Below are 17,687 nucleotides of genomic sequence, written 5' to 3'. Positions count from 1 at the left end.
GGTTATGTTTGTTCCACCTGAGTGAATCTCACCAGGTGTCTTCTGGTTATGTTTGTTCCACCTGAGTGAATCTCACCAGGTGTCTTCTGGTTATGTTTGTTCCACCTGAGTGAATCTCACCAGGTGTCTTCTGGTTATGTTTGTTCCACCTGAGTGAATCTCACCAGGTGTCTTCTGGTTATGTTTGTTCCACCTGAGTGAATCTCACCAGGTGTCTTCTGGTTATGTTTGTTCCACCTGAGTGAATCTCACCAGGTGTCTTCTGGTTATGTTTGTTCCACCTGAGTGAATCTCACCAGGTGTCTTCTGGTTATGTTTGTTCCACCTGAGTGAATCTAACCAGGTGTCTTCTGGTTATGTTTGTTCCACCTGAGTGAATCTCACCAGGTGTCTTCTGGTTATGTTTGTTCCACCTGAGTGAATCTCACCAGGTGTCTTCTGGTTATGTTTGTTCCACCTGAGTGAATCTCACCAGGTGTCTTCTGGTTATGTTTGTTCCACCTGAGTGAATCTAACCAGGTGTCTTCTGGTTATGTTTGTTCCACCTGAGTGAATCTCACCAGGTGTCTTCTGGTTATGTTTGTTCCACCTGAGTGAATCTAACCAGGTGTCTTCTGGTTATGTTTGTTCCACCTGAGTGAATCTCACCAGGTGTCTTCTGGTTATGTTTGTTCCACCTGAGTGAATCTCACCAGGTGTCTTCTGGTTATGTTTGTTCCACCTGAGTGAATCTCACCAGGTGTCTTCTGGTTATGTTTGTTCCACCTGAGTGAATCTCACCAGGTGTCTTCTGGTTATGTTTGTTCCACCTGAGTGAATCTCACCAGGTGTCTTCTGGTTATGTTTGTTCCACCTGAGTGAATCTCACCAGGTGTCTTCTGGTTATGTTTGTTCCACCTGAGTGAATCTAACCAGGTGTCTTCTGGTTATGTTTGTTCCACCTGAGTGAATCTAACCAGGTGTCTTGTGGCTCCGTTGGTATAAGAATGGAGCTTGCAGCTCCAGGGTTGTGCGTTCGATTCCCATGGTGAACCAGTACAATAATGTATGCACTCGCTCGTTTAAATCACTCCGGATAAGGGCGTCTGCGTACATGTACAACGGCACCGCCAAATGCGTATGATGGATTGCAGGGATAGGCTTTTTTTTGTAGGCTACAGCCCAAGCTATGTCTTCCAATGGAGCGACTGCTGTCGGCATCCAAAGATATTACATCAAATTTGAAAAAAAGCTTGGACATATGGACGACAGCAGTGGTGTAGCCTGCGGGTGATATGGATCACTTGACATCTAAATAGTACACTGCTGCCTCTCATTGGCACCATGACGGATTGTGGATGTTGTGGATGGGCTGTTCACAAATATGTATGTGTATTTTAACCCAATATTATTTGAATTGAAGAAGTTTAAGGTGACTATCAATCATTGCTTTTGCAACCAGTCGACAGCCAGTGAAAAATGGCTCTTGCAACAATTGCATAGTGCTGGTTCCAGCCTATGGAATAACAGTCTGGGGTGGATCCCAGCCTATGGAATAACAGTCTGGGGTGGATCCCAGCCTATGAAATAACAGCCTGAGGTGGATCCCAGCCTATGGAATTACAGTCTGAGGTGGATCCCAGCCTATGGAATAACAGTCTGGGGTGGATCCCAGCCTATAGAATAACAGTCTGGGGTGGATCCCAGCCTATGGAATAACAGTCTGGGGTGGATCCCAGCCTATGAAATAACAGCCTGAGGTGGATCCCAGCCTATGGAATTACAGTCTGAGGTGGATCCCAGCCTATGAAATAACAGCCTGAGGTGGATCCCAGCCTATGGAATTACAGTCTGGGGTGGATCCCAGCCTATGAAATAACAGCCTGAGGTGGATCCCAGCCTATGGAATTACAGTCTGAGGTGGATCCCAGCCTATGGAATAACAGTCTCAGGTGGATCCCAGCCTATGGAATTACAGTCTGGGGTGGATCCCAGCCTATGGAATAACAGTCTGAGGTGGATCCCAGCCTATGGAATAACAGTCTGAGGTGGATCCCAGCCTATGAAATAACAGCCTGAGGTGGATCCCAGCCTATGGAATTACAGTCTGAGGTGGATCCCAGCCTATGGAATAACAGTCTCAGGTGGATCCCAGCCTATGGAATTACAGTCTGGGGTGGATCCCAGCCTATGGAATTACAGTCTGGGGTGGATCCCAGCCTATGGAATTACAGTCTGGGGTGGATCCCAGCCTATGGAATTACAGTCTGGGGTGGATCCCAGCCTATGGAATTACAGTCTGGGGTGGATCCCAGCCTATGGAATTACAGTCTCAGGTGGATCCCAGCCTATGGAATTACAGTCTGAGGGAGTTCCTTCCTTCTATCCTCCTCCATGGTATTGTGCTCCATACTGTTCCATTTCAGAAAACCGGGGATTTTAGTATTCATTCTAATTCGTACTGACGAGAAAAGAAAATGGACCTAAGTGACACATGCTCAAACAGGTGCACTTTGAAATGATCAAGATATCAAAGTGTCGCCAATAAAAACGGAAACAATTTTCCTATAGCAAATGCAGCACATGGCATTAATTTATCACACGTTAATAACCCTTTTCAGTAGTGCTCTAAGCCATTCCATGAGTACAGCATTTCTTTTTCAACTAGAAGCAATGAGCCCAGTCAGTCCTCCATGACAACACAATCATAGACAACAGAGTAGGGCTGGCTAATAAGTCCTTAGTTTTGGGGTCATGCTCAGATAAAACTAATGTAGCTAATCTATACTTCCATATTTCCAAGTCCTGTTCTTGAAGATCAAGGGGTATACTATTTATTGGAATGACTGGAATTCTGATAGACTTTGGTTTTTAATGTAAAGATATAATTTAATCGTATTATTATGTAGTAGAAAGCGATGGGTTAGAAGAAGCCTACATAACCAACCCATAAAGTAAAATTGAACATCCATATATGGCCAGCTATGTAAACTATAACATTGATTTATTCTGTGATAGATGTCATTCAATTGGTAACATATATATTTTTTGTCTTCTTCTAATGTCTCTTCAGGGGAAAGTAATCGGAAAGTAACTGAAAGTAATCAAATTACGTTACTGAGTTTTTAATAAAAAAGTTACAGTACTGATTACCATTGTGGACAGGTAACTAGTAACTGTAGCAGATTACATTTAGAAAAGAACCTAACCAACTCTGATTATTGACAGCTCTCTCTAATGCGCCTCGGATTGAATCGGGGCCTATATTCAAGGCATAATAGCAACACACACACACACACACACACAGACACACACACACACACACACACACACACACACACACACACACACACACACACACACACACACACACACACACACACACACACACACACACAGACATAAACACACACACACACAGACATAAACACACACACACAGACACAAACACACACACACACAGACACACACACACACACACACACACACACACACACACACACACACACACACACACACACACACACACACACACACACACACACACACACACACACACACACACACACACACACACACACACACACACACAGACACACCTCTCTCAGGGGAAAGTAACAGTTTCAGAATGATCTGGTTGTTCTTTCTTCAGATGTACCCATAAAACGAGAGCTGCTCATCGGAGCCGCCCAGACCGAAGGAGAAGCTACCAACCAGGTCATCCGTGATACAAGTCAATGTTCAACGTCTGAGGACGTTGGGAGATGACGTGGAAACCGTCCACTAGGGGCGACGGTGAACGCTGCTCCCTTCAAGTAGGTTTCGGTTTTGGACACGGTGGATGGTGATGGTGGAATGGGCATAAGCATCTTCCTCTGGTGCCAAAGGATGTTTGAATCCAGTGAGAGTTATATTTGTGTTTTAAGCTTATCCCAAACTTTAAGCTTTACCTTAACCATTGGGACTTAATGCCTAACCTTTAAAAAAAATATCTGAGTTACACATTCATCTTCTGCACATTCTACCATTCCAGTGTTTAATTGCTATATTGTAATTACTTCGCCACCATGGCCTATTTATTGCCTTACCTCCCTTATCTCACCTCATTTCCACTCACTGTATATAGACTTTTCTACTGTATTATTGACTGTATGTTTTGTTTATTCCATGTGTAACTCTGTGTTGTTGTATGTGTCGAACTGCTTTGCTTTATCTTGGCCAGGTCGCCGTTGTAAATGAGAACTTGTTCTCAACTGGCCTACCTGGATAAATAAAGGTGAAAAAAAATTAAATGCTTAAACTTACACACTTAAAAATGTTAAGTTTGGAATAACTTCTAAATTAGATTTTCGAGAAACATGGATGAACATCTAATTCTGACTTTGAGAGCTGGTAGGGAGCTACAGTAGTGATATATCTAATGCATTTTCAAGTGTCTGTAATTATGTCCAATATGTATAATATCTTTATAGATTCTGTAGTTTCTGTAGAGTTTCTGAATAGATTCTGTAGAGTTTCTGTAGAGTTTCTGAATAGATTCTATATAGACTGTATAGACTCTGTATAGATTCTGTAGAGTTTCTGTATAGATTCTGTAGAGTTTCTGTATAGATTCTGTATAGATTCTGTATAGATTCTGTATAGATTCTATATAGACTGTATAGACTCTGTATAGATTCTGTATAGACTGTATAGACTCTGTATAGATTCTGTATAGTTTCTGTAGAGATTCTGTATAGTTTCTGTAGAGATTCTGTATAGACTCTGTATAGATTCTGTATAGATTCTGTTTAGATTCTGTATAGATTCTGTATAGATTCTGTATAGATTCTGTATAGACTCTGTATAGATTCTGTATAGATTCTGTATAGATTCTGTATAGATTCTGTATAGGCTCTGTATAGGCTCTGTATAGATTCTGTATAGATTCTGTATGCTACTGTTACTATCTAAATAATGGTCATGTTATCATCAAATTGTGAATGGTTGTAACTCTTTGACTGAATCCATAACTAGGGGCTCTATTTAATCCACATCACAGAGATTCAGGGCTAAAGCCCAATGTAAAGGCCCTGTTCCGGCGGTGACAGAGATTCAGGGCTAAAGCCCAATGTAAAGGCCCTGTTCCGGCGGTGACAGAGATTCACAGGCTGTCGGCTCAATGGGAAATCCCCTTGACATTTCTATTGTCCTCTAAACCTTCAGTGATACAGACCGATCCTAGCATTCTGTTGTTTTCCTTTGGTTGGATATAAAGTGTTACATAGTGATAAACGATGCTGGCTCATCTCACCAATAGGCGGCGCTATCACCGGTCCTCGGTTGGTAACCGTTCTGTGAGCAATAGATATGGTTAGAGTATTGGTCTCCGTGATAGATAGCGGTGGGAAATCGGTTACTAATACACGACAAGTAAAGGTTACATCCTGTGTCCTCCAATTATATGTTGGTCTATTCAAGATACTACATTTGGCGACGAGGCAAAATCGAAAGAATTTTTCGGTGAGACTACGGAGTTTTATGAGTTATATTAGTGAATATTAGCATGCTAGTTAGCGATGAAAGGCTAAGCTAAGCGAGTGAGAGATATCGACGTGGGGAAGCCCTCTGTTTGGCAGCAGTGACTGGATGGTAGGCACAGTGGGATCGGTGGCACCATTTGACAACAGAGACCCAGTTGTGGGAAGGATATTGTGAAATTCTCAACAACAACAAAAAAATGTGTTGCAAATGAGATCGCTGACGCGGCAAAGAAAAATGGCCGTTCTACTGAGCTGTGTGGGCGAGCAAACCAACACCTCGATGAGGAATTTACTGAGCCCGGCAAAGCCAGGAGAGAAGTAATTTGAGGGCTTGGTGAGTCGACTGAAAACACATTTCAAACGTAAACCGAGTGAACTAGTACAAAAGATGGAACTTCAACTCGAGACATAGGAAACCAGAGGAAAAGTATTATTGAATACGTAGCGGAGCTAAGGAAGCTAGCACAAGACTGTAACTATGGAGACACCGTCACAGGGATGCTACGTAACAGATTAGTATGTTGGGTAAATTATGATAAAATATAGAGAAGCCTTTTATCTGAGGAGATTTTGATATTTGACACAGCGCTAAAGAAAGCACAGGCTGTTGAAGCAGCCAACAACACCATGAAGGATTTGAACTGGCTGAGCGAAGGGGGGGGGGGGGGGGGGGGGCGACCGGCGGCGGGGACAGTTTACAAAATGGACGAGCTCGGCGAAGACGCAGCACGAGGGAAAATGCGACAGATGTGGTGGACGCAACCACTGGGCAAATAAGTGCAGGTTCAAGGGGAGAAAAGTGTCACAACTGTGGTAAAATGGGGCACATAAAGACGACCCGCAGAATTACAGTCGCAGACAAAACGAGCGCGCGGGCTCCTTAAACGACTCAAGGGGGGAGAGAGAGACATTCGAAAAAGGGCAAATTTCATACAGGAAGAGGAAGAGTGTAGCGGGGATGTGTTTGCTATATGGGCACTGCCATTACTAAGGTACCTCCGCTTAGACAGTATTTAACCCTTGTGTTGTTTTAAGGTTCAAAAATTACCCGCCACTATGTTTAACAGCAGAGAAAACCCCCTAAATGATATTTTTTCAACTTGAAATGTCCTAGTGACCCCAACATTAGACAAAGTGAAACATCGTCTTTGTTCATATTTCCATGAAAGCTGTACACCACCAGGGTACAAAGATTGTCTTAGGGTCATTTTTGACCCGTCAGTTATAAAATCATTTACACACCACAAAAACCACAAAGACACACACACACACACATACACACACAGCCTCGGATTGAATCAGGCATATATTCAGGCATATATTCAGCAACATATACATACACACATGCAAACACACACACACAGACACACACACACATACACACACACACAAACACACACACAGACAAACACACACATAAACACACACAGACAAACACACAGACAAACACACACAGACACACACATACAATGATAAATTGAGATTGTGTGTACTACTGATTGAACTCAGACAAAACTAAAACGTTCTTATGCATGTATACCATCTCCCCCCCACGACCCCTCCACGACCCCTCCACGACCCCTCCACGACCCCTCCACGACCCCTCCACGACCCCACACATGACTCAAGTTCACAGACAAAATGTAAAAAAATTCAGACAAAATAAACATTTCTTGAAAGCATTGTTTACTAATGGGGAATGTAGTCAGAGGCTGTAAAGGTGCTGCAGATGACAGTCCCCCCAGTTCTCTCTTTGCTGAAGCCATGAGTTCACATTTCAGTGCCCAACAGGTCATAGATCCGATTTTTTTCAGATGTCCAGGAGGAACAAGAGAACAATGATTTAGAAGAAGAGGAGGTATCTGAAGAAGAAGAAATACAACCCAGCATCATCTTCAGATGAAAGAAGAAATCCCCCAAGCTGAAAGAGAGACATTTTAGTCAAAGAACAGCAAAATAACATGGTCCTTGTCACCACATGACAACCAGGGCAGGATGGCAGCACAGCATGGCATAAGGATGACCCCAGGGCCTTATGACCCCAGAGCCTTATGACCCCAGGGCCTTATGACCCCAGAGCCTTATGACCCCAGAGCCTTATGACCCCAGAGCCTTATGACCCCAGAGCCTTATGACCCCAGAGCCTTATGACCCCAGAGCCTTATGACCCCAGAGCCTTATGACCCCAGAGCCTTATGACCCCAGAGCCTTATGACCCCAGAGCCTTATGACCCCAGAGCCTTATGACCCCAGAGCCTTATGACCCCAGAGCCTTATGACCCCAGAGCCTTATGACCCCAGGGCCTTATGACCCCAGAGCCTTATGACCCCAGAGCCTTATGACCCCAGAGCCTTATGACCCCAGAGCCTTATGACCCCAGAGCCTTATGACCCCAGAGCCTTATGACCCCAGAGCCTTATGACCCCAGAGCCTTATGACCCCAGAGCCTTATGACCCCAGAGCCTTATGACCCCAGAGCCTTATGACCCCAGGGCCTTATGACCCCAGAGCCTTATGACCCCAGGGCCTTATGACCCCAGAGCCTTATGACCCCAGAGCCTTATGACCCCAGAGCCTTATGACCCCAGAGCCTTATGACCCCAGAGCCTTATGACCCCAGAGCCTTATGACCCCAGGGCCTTATGACCCCAGAGCCTTATGACCCCAGAGCCTTATGACCCCAGAGCCTTATGACCCCAGAGCCTTATGACCCCAGAGCCTTATGACCCCAGAGCCTTATGACCCCAGGGCCTTATGACCCCAGAGCCTTATGACCCCAGAGCCTTATGACCCCAGAGCCTTATGACCCCAGAGCCTTATGACCCCAGGGCCTTATGACCCCAGAGCCTTATGACCCCAGAGCCTTATGACCCCAGGGCCTTATGACCCCAGAGCCTTATGACCCCAGAGCCTTATGACCCCAGAGCCTTATGACCCCAGGGCCTTATGACCCCAGAGCCTTATGACCCCAGAGCCTTATGACCCCAGAGCCTTATGACCCCAGAGCCTTATGACCCCAGAGCCTTATGACCCCAGAGCCTTATGACCCCAGAGCCTTATGACCCCAGGGCCTTATGACCCCAGAGCCTTATGACCCCAGAGCCTTATGACCCCAGAGCCTTATGACCCCAGAGCCTTATGACCCCAGAGCCTTATGACCCCAGAGCCTTATGACCCCAGGGCCTTATGACCCCAGAGCCTTATGACCCCAGAGCCTTATGACCCCAGAGCCTTATGACCCCAGAGCCTTATGACCCCAGAGCCTTATGACCCCAGAGCCTTATGACCCCAGGGCCTTATGACCCCAGAGCCTTATGACCCCAGAGCCTTATGACCCCAGAGCCTTATGACCCCAGAGCCTTATGACCCCAGGGCCTTATGACCCCAGAGCCTTATGACCCCAGAGCCTTATGACCCCAGGGCCTTATGACCCCAGAGCCTTATGACCCCAGAGCCTTATGACCCCAGAGCCTTATGACCCCAGGGCCTTATGACCCCAGAGCCTTATGACCCCAGAGCCTTATGACCCCAGAGCCTTATGACCCCAGAGCCTTATGACCCCAGAGCCTTATGACCCCAGGGCCTTATGACCCCAGAGCCTTATGACCCCAGAGCCTTATGACCCCAGAGCCTTATGACCCCAGAGCCTTATGACCCCAGAGCCTTATGACCCCAGAGCCTTATGACCCCAGAGCCTTATGACCCCAGAGCCTTATGACCCCAGGGCCTTATGACCCCAGAGCCTTATGACCCCAGAGCCTTATGACCCCAGAGCCTTATGACCCCAGAGCCTTATGACCCCAGAGCCTTATGACCCCAGAGCCTTATGACCCCAGAGCCTTATGACCCCAGAGCCTTATGACCCCAGAGCCTTATGACCCCAGAGCCTTATGACCCCAGAGCCTTATGACCCCAGAGCCTTATGACCCCAGAGCCTTATGACCCCAGAGCCTTATGACCCCAGAGCCTTATGACCCCAGAGCCTTATGACCCCAGGGCCTTATGACCCCAGAGCCTTATGACCCCAGAGCCTTATGACCCCAGAGCCTTATGACCCCAGAGCCTTATGACCCCAGAGCCTTATGACCCCAGAGCCTTATGACCCCAGAGCCTTATGACCCCAGAGCCTTATGACCCCAGGGCCTTATGACCCCAGAGCCTTATGACCCCAGAGCCTTATGACCCCAGAGCCTTATGACCCCAGGGCCTTATGACCCCAGGGCCTTATGACCCCAGAGCCTTATGACCCCAGAGCCTTATGACCCCAGAGCCTTATGACCCCAGGGCCTTATGACCCCAGAGCCTTATGACCCCAGAGCCTTATGACCCCAGAGCCTTATGACCCCAGAGCCTTATGACCCCAGAGCCTTATGACCCCAGAGCCTTATGACCCCAGAGCCTTATGACCCCAGGGCCTTATGACCCCAGAGCCTTATGACCCCAGAGCCTTATGACCCCAGAGCCTTATGACCCCAGAGCCTTATGACCCCAGGGCCTTATGACCCCAGAGCCTTATGACCCCAGGGACTTATGACCCCAGAGCCTTATGACCCCAGAGCCTTATGACCCCAGAGCCTTATGACCCCAGGGACTTATGACCCCAGAGCCTTATGACCCCAGAGCCTTATGACCCCAGAGCCTTATGACCCCAGGGCCTTATGACCCCAGGGCCTTATGACCCCAGAGCCTTATGACCCCAGAGCCTTATGACCCCAGAGCCTTATGACCCCAGGGACTTATGACCCCAGAGCCTTATGACCCCAGGGCCTTATGACCCCAGAGCCTTATGACCCCAGAGCCTTATGACCCCAGAGCCTTATGACCCCAGAGCCTTATGACCCCAGGGCCTTATGACCCCAGAGCCTTATGACCCCAGAGCCTTATGACCCCAGAGCCTTATGACCCCAGGGCCTTATGACCCCAGAGCCTTATGACCCCAGGGCCCACAAGGCATGCTGTTGCCCAGGACATCACCTCAACATTCTACATGTTCATCACACCATTGAAATAATGTACAATAAGCGTCTGCCGTACCTCTACAACCCTGGGCCTGAAGTAACAGTGGATGAACAACTGGTTCCATTCAGAGGTACATCTTTATTTTCATATCTGTAATGTAAGTGATTTGTTAATTTTAATTATATTATGTACTGCTGTAATATCATTGATTTTTGTTCTTCACATTTTTGTTTTGTATTTATTATCTTATTTTATTCTTATTTATTGTTGTTGTTTATACACTTTATGGGTGGGGGGGCAACGGTTCCAAAAAAAAATGGGAGAAGACTAGTATTTTGTGGTTGAATTCCTCATTGTTTGTACAAATATATTACAATGTTGCCAAAGAAGTTCCAGACTATTAATGTTTCCCTTCAGTAAAATGCATTCAAAACATACTTTCTGCACATTTCTGCTACTTTCTCAGGCTTTACAAAGGAATAGTCAAAGAGCTACCAGTTGTAGATGTAGCTGGTTCAGGACCAAACCTGCTGGGGTGACGGTGGATCACCATGTTGGAGGTGGACAATGAATAAGATCCATGACAGAAAAAAAATGCTCTACAGGAAGTGTTAAAGAAACATGAGGAAGTGTTCAAGGATGACTTGGGAACGTTCACAGCAAAGATACATCAATATCAAGTGATGCCACACCCTGTTTCTTCAAAACCAAGGTCAGTACCGTTTGCGACGAAAACTAAGATAGAGGCTGAGTTCGATCGTTGCCGGGACAACAAAATCATGGAACCAGTGAAGTTTTCGGACTGGGCAGCACCATTAGTCCCAGTGTTAAAACCAGACGGTACAGAGAGATTGTGTGGTGACTATAAAGTAACGGTAAACAGAGTTATCATCATTAGAACAGTACCCTATTCCTAAAATGGAGGACACGTCCACGTCATTAGCAGGAGAAGAATTCAGCAATCTAGACATGAGTTATGCATACCAGCAGATTCAAAGAAATATGTCACAGTGAACACGCACAAGGTTCACCTATGTAAGGTTACCCTTCAGCGTCAGCTCCAGGCCCGCTATCGTCCAGCGCACTATGGAGGAGATTCTACAGGGGATTACCCAGTGCGCAGTGTGTCTCGATGATATTCTCCTGACAGGAAGAAATGATCAGGACCACATCCGAACACTGGACAGAGTGTTACAGCGACTGGAGGAGGCTGGGCTACGCTTGAAACGGAGTAAGTGCAGCTTCATGGAGAAGGAAGTGACATTCCTAGGACACAGGGTGGACGCTTACTGGACGCACCAAAGAAAATAAAGGCGGTGCATGATGCACCAATGTCTACTACAGCCACAGAACTGAAATCATATCTGGGCCTATTAAACTACTATAATAGTTTCCTACCCGAATCTGTCGACGCTATTGGCTCCTTTGCACAAGCTGCTGAGGAAGGACGAGCCAGTCGTTGTTCTGTATCTATGGACTCGACCCAGTCGTTGTTCTGTATCTATGGACCCAGTCGTTGTTCTGTAGCTATGGACTCGACCCAGTCGTTGTTCTGTAGCTATGGACCCAGTCGTTGTTCTGAATCTATGGACGCGACCCAGTCGTTGTTCTGTATCTATGGACCCAGTCGTTGTTCTGTATCTATGGACCCAGTCGTTGTTCTGTATCTATGGACCCAGTCGTTGTTCTGTATCTATGGACTCGACCCAGTCGTTGTTCTGTATCTATGGACGCGACCCAGTCGTTGTTCTGTATCTATGGACCCAGTCGTTGTTCTGTATCTATGGACTCGACCCAGTCGTTGTTCTGTATCTATGGACGCGACCCAGTCGTTGTTCTGTATCTATGGACCCAGTCGTTGTTCTGTATCTATGGACTAGACCCAGTCGTTGTTCTGTATCTATGGACTAGACCCAGTCGTTGTTCTGTATCTATGGACCCAGTCGTTGTTCTGTATCTATGGACTCGACCCAGTCGTTGTTCTGTATCTATGGACTCGACCCAGTCGTTGTTCTGTATCTATGGACTCGACCCAGTCATTGTTCTGTATCTATGGACTCGACCCAGTCGTTGTTCTGTATCTATGGACGCGACCCAGTCGTTGTTCTGTATCTATGGACCCAGTCGTTTTTCTGTATCTATGGACCCAGTCGTTGTTCTGTATCTATGGACTCGACCCAGTCGTTGTTCTGTATCTATGGACTCGACCCAGTCGTTGTTCTGTATCTATGGACTCGACCCAGTCGTTGTTCTGTATCTATGGACGCGACCCAGTCGTTGTTCTGTATCTATGGACTCGACCCAGTCGTTGTTCTGTATCTATGGACGCGACCCAGTCGTTGTTCTGTATCTATGGACGCGACCCAGTCGTTGTTCTGTATCTATGGACGCGACCCAGTCGTTGTTCTGTATCTATGGACCCAGTCGTTGTTCTGTATCTATGGACTCGACCCAGTCGTTGTTCTGTATCTATGGACTCGACCCAGTCGTTGTTCTGTATCTATGGACGCGCCCCAGTCGTTGTTCTGTATCTATGGACGCGACCCAGTCGTTGTTCTGTATCTATGGACCCAGTCGTTGTTCTGTATCTATGGACTCGACCCAGTCGTTGTTCTGTATCTATGGACGCGACCCAGTCGTTGTTCTGTATCTATGGACCCAGTCCTTGTTCTGTATCTATGGACCCAGTCGTTGTTCTGTATCTATGGACCCAGTCGTTGTTCTGTATCTATGGACTCGACCCAGTCGTTGTTCTGTATCTATGGACGTGACCCAGTCGTTCAGTCTTTTTGTTCTGTATCTATGGACTCGACCCAGTCGTTGTTCTGTATCTATGGACTCGACCCAGTCGTTGTTCTGTATCTATGGACTCGACCCAGTCGTTGTTCTGTATCTATGGACTCGACCCAGTCATTGTTCTGTATCTATGGACGCGACCCAGTCGTTGTTCTGTATCTATGGACTCGACCCAGTCGTTGTTCTGTATCTATGGACTCGACCCAGTCGTTGTTCTGTATCTATGGACGCGACCCAGTCTTTGTTCTGTATCTATGGACTCGACCCAGTCGTTGTTCTGTATCTATGGACCCAGTCGTTGTTCTGTATCTATGGACCCAGTCGTTGTTCTGTATCTATGGACCCAGTCGTTGTTCTGTATCTATGGACCCAGTCGTTGTTCTGTATCTATGGACTCGACCCAGTCGTTGTTCTGTATCTATGGACTCGACCCAGTCGTTGTTCTGTATCTATGGACTCGACCCAGTCGTTGTTCTGTATCTGAGGACTCGACCCAGTCGTTGTTCTGTATCTATGGACGTGACCCAGTCGTTGTTCTGTATCTATGGACTCGACCCAGTCGTTGTTCTGTATCTATGGACTCGACCCAGTCGTTGTTCTGTATCTATGGACTCGACCCAGTCGTTGTTCTGTATCTATGGACGCGACCCAGTCTTTGTTCTGTATCTATGGACGCGACCCAGTCTTTGTTCTGTATCTATGGACGCGACCCAGTCGTTGTTCTGTATCTATGGACCCAGTCGTTGTTCTGTATCTATGGACCCAGTCGTTGTTCTGTATCTATGGACCCAGTCGTTGTTCTGTATCTATGGACACGACCCAGTCGTTGTTCTGTATCTATGGACCCAGTCGTTGTTCTGTATCTATGGACCCAGTCGTTGTTCTGTATCTATGGACTCGACCCAGTCGTTGTTCTGTATCTATGGACTCGACCCAGTCGTTGTTCTGTATCTATGGACTCGACCCAGTCGTTGTTCTGTATCTATGGACTCGACCCAGTCGTTGTTCTGTATCTATGGACGCGACCCAGTCGTTGTTCTGTATCTATGGACCCAGTCGTTGTTCTGTATCTATGGACCCAGTCGTTGTTCTGTATCTATGGACCCAGTCGTTGTTCTGTATCTATGGACCCAGTCGTTGTTCTGTATCTATGGACTCGACCCAGTCGTTGTTCTGTATCTATGGACTCGACCCAGTCGTTGTTCTGTATCTATGGACTAGACCCAGTCGTTGTTCTGTATCTATGGACTCGACCCAGTCGTTGTTCTGTATCTATGGACGCGACCCAGTCGTTGTTCTGTATCTATGGACCCAGTCGTTGTTCTGTATCTATGGACCCAGTCGTTGTTCTGTATCTATGGACTAGACCCAGTCGTTGTTCTGTATCTATGGACTCGACCCAGTCATTGTTCTGTATCTATGGACTCGACCCAGTCGTTGTTCTGTATCTATGGACTCGACCCAGTCGTTGTTCTGTATCTATGGACTCGACCCAGTCATTGTTCTGTACCTATGGACTCGACCCAGTCGTTGTTCTGTATCTATGGACTCGACCCAGTCGTTGTTCTGTACCTATGGACTCGACCCAGTCGTTGTTCTGTATCTATGGACTCGACCCAGTCGTTGTTCTGTACCTATGGACTCGACCCAGTCGTTGTTCTGTATCTATGGACGCGACCCAGTCGTTGTTCTGTATCTATGGACTCGACCCAGTCGTTGTTCTGTATCTATGGACCCAGTCGTTGTTCTGTATCTATGGACGCGACCCAGTCGTTGTTCTGTATCTATGGACCCAGTCGTTGTTCTGTATCTATGGACTCGACCCAGTCGTTGTTCTGTATCTATGGACTCGACCCAGTCGTTGTTCTGTATCCATGGACGCGACCCAGTCGTTGTTCTGTATCTATGGACTCGACCCAGTCGTTGTTCTGTATCTATGGACTCGACCCAGTCGTTGTTCTGTATCTATGGACGCGACCCAGTCGTTGTTCTGTATCTATGGACGCGACCCAGTCGTTGTTCTGTATCTATGGACCCAGTCGTTGTTCTGTATCTATGGACCCAGTCGTTGTTCTGTATCTATGGACCCAGTCGTTGTTCTGTATCTATGGACCCAGTCGTTGTTCTGTATCTATGGACCCAGTCGTTGTTCTGTATCTATGGACGCGACCCAGTCGTTGTTCTGTATCTATGGACTCGACCCAGTCGTTGTTCTGTATCTATGGACTCGACCCAGTCGTTGTTCTGTATCTATGGATCCAGTCGTTGTTCTGTATCTATGGACCCAGTCGTTGTTCTGTATCTATGGACGCGACCCAGTCGTTGTTCTGTATCTATGGACTCGACCCAGTCGTTGTTCTGTATCTATGGACTCGACCCAGTCGTTGTTCTGTATCTATGGACCCAGTCGTTGTTCTGTATCTATGGACCCAGTCGTTGTTCTGTATCTATGGACGCGACCCAGTCGTTGTTCTGTATCTATGGACCCAGTCGTTGTTCTGTAGCTATGGACCCAGTCGTTGTTCTGTATCTATGGACCCAGTCGTTGTTCTGTATCTATGGACCCAGTCGTTGTTCTGTATCTATGGACCCAGTCGTTGTTCTGTATCTATGGACCCAGTCGTTGTTCTGTATCTATGGACCCAGTCGTTGTTCTGTATCTATGGACGCGACCCAGTCGTTGTTCTGTATCTATGGACGCGACCCAGTCGTTGTTCTGTAGCTATGGACGCGACCCAGTCGTTGTTCTGTATCTATGGACCCAGTCGTTGTTCTGTAGCTATGGACCCAGTCGTTGTTCTGTATCTATGGACGCGACCCAGTCATTGTTCTGTATCTATGGACCCAGTCGTTGTTCTGTATCTATGGACCCAGTCGTTGTTCTGTATCTATGGACCCAGTCGTTGTTCTGTATCTATGGACCCAGTCGTTGTTCTGTATCTATGGACGTGACCCAGTCGTTGTTCTGTATCTATGGACGCGACCCAGTCGTTGTTCTGTATCTATGGACCCAGTCGTTGTTCTGTATCTATGGACGCGACCCAGTCGTTGTTCTGTATCTATGGACCCAGTCGTTGTTCTGTATCTATGGACGCGACCCAGTCGTTGTTCTGTATCTATGGACGCGACCCAGTCGTTGTTCTGTAGCTATGGACCCAGTCGTTGTTCTGTATCTATGGACGCGACCCAGTCGTTGTTCTGTATCTATGGACCCAGTCGTTGTTCTGTATCTATGGACGCGACCCAGTCGTTGTTCTGTAGCTATGGACCCAGTCGTTGTTCTGTATCTATGGACGCGACCCAGTCGTTGTTCTGTAGCTATGGACGCGACCCAGTCGTTGTTCTGTATCTATGGACCCAGTCGTTGTTCTGTAGCTATGGACCCAGTCGTTGTTCTGTATCTATGGACGCGACCCAGTCATTGTTCTGTATCTATGGACCCAGTCGTTGTTCTGTATCTATGGACCCAGTCGTTGTTCTGTATCTATGGACCCAGTCGTTGTTCTGTATCTATGGACCCAGTCGTTGTTCTGTATCTATGGACCCAGTCGTTGTTCTGTATCTATGGACGTGACCCAGTCGTTGTTCTGTATCTATGGACGCGACCCAGTCGTTGTTCTGTATCTATGGACCCAGTCGTTGTTCTGTATCTATGGACGCGACCCAGTCGTTGTTCTGTATCTATGGACCCAGTCGTTGTTCTGTATCTATGGACGCGACCCAGTCGTTGTTCTGTATCTATGGACGCGACCCAGTCGTTGTTCTGTAGCTATGGACCCAGTCGTTGTTCTGTATCTATGGACGCGACCCAGTCGTTGTTCTGTATCTATGGACCCAGTCGTTGTTCTGTATCTATGGACGCGACCCAGTCGTTGTTCTGTAGCTATGGACCCAGTCGTTGTTCTGTATCTATGGACGCGACCCAGTCGTTGTTCTGTATCTATGGACTCGACCCAGTCGTTGTTCTGTATCTATGGACTCGACCCAGTCGTTGTTCTGTATCTATGGACGCGACCCAGTCGTTGTTCTGTATCTATGGACCCAGTCGTTGTTCTGTAGCTATGGACCCAGTCGTTGTTCTGTATCTATGGACGCGACCCAGTCGTTGTTCTGTATCTATGGACCCAGTCGTTGTTCTGTATCTATGGACTCGACCCAGTCGTTGTTCTGTATCTATGGACCCAGTCGTTGTTCTGTAGCTATGGACGCGACCCAGTCGTTGTTCTGTATCTATGGACTCGACCCAGTCGTTGTTCTGTATCTATGGACTCGACCCAGTCGTTGTTCTGTATCTATGGACGCGACCCAGTCGTTGTTCTGTATCTATGGACGCGACCCAGTCGTTGTTCTGTATCTATGGACTCGACCCAGTCGTTGTTCTGTATCTATGGACTCGACCCAGTCGTTGTTCTGTATCTATGGACTCGACC

This window comes from Salvelinus fontinalis, chromosome 26, assembly GCF_029448725.1.
Source record: "Salvelinus fontinalis isolate EN_2023a chromosome 26, ASM2944872v1, whole genome shotgun sequence".
In the NCBI taxonomy this organism is placed as follows: domain Eukaryota; kingdom Metazoa; phylum Chordata; class Actinopteri; order Salmoniformes; family Salmonidae; genus Salvelinus; species Salvelinus fontinalis.
This window is presented reverse-complemented; position numbering follows the sequence as displayed.